The following is a 2,673-nucleotide window of genomic DNA, read 5'->3' as shown; positions in this document are numbered from 1 at the left end:
TGTTCTAAATGCAAAACATTTTGTTCAGCTTCAAGGACTTTCTGATCAATGTTCCCCACCTCCTTCCAGCTCCAATTTGTGAGATGCTTGCTGACTTTTTTATGTAACATCCAAAGCTTAGTACTTGGAATGTGATGGTGGACATCAGTCCAGGCCTTGGCTACTTGATTAATAAAATCCCCATGCATTGACCACATGTTCAGATATCTGAATTTGGCTTTAGTTTTAGAGGAGGAAGAAGATATTTGGATAAGTAAGGGTCTATGATCAGACCCACCCATAGCCAAGTGTTGGACAGAAGTATGTAGGAACTCCCTTAACCATATGTCATTAACCAGAAATCTATCTAGCCTCTCCCAGATCTTCCCCCTTCTCCAAGTAAATTTAGGGCCTGTGTATCCCAAATCAAAAAGACCAGCTGACTGAATGTTGTCATTGAATGTGTTAATAAGATTAATATCAGGAGATCTCCCACCCTTCTTCTCACAAGGCTCACTAGGTGAAGAGAGGCTATTGAAATCACCCCCAACTAACCAAAAATCCCTTATAGAGGTACTGAATTCTTGTAAGTGTTTCCATAGGTCCAGTATTACAGTAGTTGTAGAGCCAACATAAATGAAGGTAGCATAACTCTGATAGTAACTGAAGTTAAGCTGCAAATGGATGAATTGTTCTCCATCGTAAGAACAGTGCACTGGACTTCCTTTCTGCAAAGAAGCAAAATTTTACTGTTAGTATTTATAAGAAGATGGAATCCAGGGAATTTCCTCACAAATCTATTGACATTTTTAGTGACCATTGGTTTAAGTAAAGCAATGATCCAAGGTTTGTACATCGTGTTGAGAGCAAGGATTCTATTAAGGGATTTGGGATGTGCAAGTCCCCTAACATTCCAACAGAGTAGATTCATTAACCAATAGAGGTAGATTTCCCTCTTCTCCTAGTTCTAATAGAGCTAGAAGAAGGAGGGGGGTCCTCCAAAGAGGATGAAGAGGGGATTAGGTTCTTTAATTCCAGAGGCATTTTCTTCTTTTTAGTTTTTTGGACTTTTCAACCAGCTTCAAGGTTCCTGGCTAATTGCAAAATCAAGGGGTCCTCCTCTGGTAGCTCAATAATTGTTGTCTCTTGATCAACAAGAAGTGTAGAAATATCAGTACAGAGAGTTTGTTCAATATGAGTAGAATGTGGCATAAGGTGGAGGTTCTCAGTTGGGGATTGGGGATTGGGTGCCACACTCTCTTGTACCAAAGCTTGGGGCAACTCTTGTTCATTTGTCCCAGGCACATCAAGCATATTAACAGCACAATTAGTAGAAGTAGGTAACTCCTTGTTCTGTGGTGCAATCTCCTCAGATTGATGTATGGGGATCTTCCTTCTGAGGTTAGGATGGAGCCTGAAGCATTTCTCATCAGTGTGGCCAAACATATTGCAATGATGACAATAGTAAGGTCTTTGTTCAGCTATGATTTTCTGCCAGTAGCCATTATGCTCAGTTCCTAACCATATTTCCTCCACAACTGGTAGAGTATGATTTCTTTCCACCAAGATTCTAGCTACAGAAGGTCTAGATAAGTTGAAAGTGGGGCCATCCAATTTCAAAGGCCTTCCCAAAGCATTGCCAATATTGAAAAGAACTTTGTGGTTGAAAAAGTATAGTTTAAGTCTAGGTAACTTAAACCATATGGGGACAATGGGAAGTTCTTTATTGGGATCAAACTCAGGAGTCCACTTTATAAGCTTCATTGGAATTCCTTCAATCAATATGGATTGTTTGGAGAAAATTCTAGCATAGTCTTCCTCCCTTGAGAGATAAATAAGCATGCGTCTGCCATCAAGTAGACCTACTTTCCAAGCCCATTTGAATTTCAGTCCATCAAAATATCTTCTCACAGACTCCATCTTTAGATGGCCAAGTTGGAATTTACCAATTAAGGTGAATTTTTCACATTCAGTTAGCCCATTTTGGTCCTCTTCTATAAAATAGATTGCGAACTTCCCACCTTTCTTGCATATGGGTTTGAGAAGGGGGTCATGACCCTCATGATAATCTTGAGGAAAGACCAGATCATCAGGATTCTGCACTAGCTCCTGACCTTTCCCCACAACGTCAGAAAAAGTGGCTTTGGCCCATTGAATGTTGGTGGAAATGTCAATAGGTATTGGGTCTGACATCACTTAAGGGGTATATCAAAGATAGAGTAACCCAAAGCAGTCCTCAGCCAGTGAAAGTCCAGAGGAACTCAACCTCACAGCAGGAAAAAAGCTCCAAGCAAACAACCAAAAGCAGAAACCACAATGAGGCTAAGCAATAGACAGTGTAGAAGAACCTTATGCAATATAGAAAAAGAGAAAGATAGAGGACCCTGAGAAGTCCAGACTTCCAGTGGGATGCCAAAGTTCCAATCTCACAGTATAAAGAAAATAAACAAAGACAAAGTATGGCCAAAGCAATGGAACAGTAAAATTTTGAAAAACCAGAACCCGGGAAGGAGTAAAAGCTATGAGAGTCGAAGAACTTGCAATGACCAGTGATGAGATGAGAGAAATCCAGTTGAAAGCAAAAGGTAGCAAGGATTAAGCCCTTTTCCACAACAAGTTGAGCCATTGTGCCGAAACCCAAGCAGAGCAACAGGGGGAACAACCACCACCCTTCATCCTGATTATTTATATATA

Source organism: Phalaenopsis equestris, unplaced genomic scaffold (assembly GCF_001263595.1).
Source record: "Phalaenopsis equestris unplaced genomic scaffold, ASM126359v1 Scaffold236055, whole genome shotgun sequence".
NCBI classification, from domain to species: Eukaryota; Viridiplantae; Streptophyta; class Magnoliopsida; order Asparagales; family Orchidaceae; genus Phalaenopsis; species Phalaenopsis equestris.
This window is presented reverse-complemented; position numbering follows the sequence as displayed.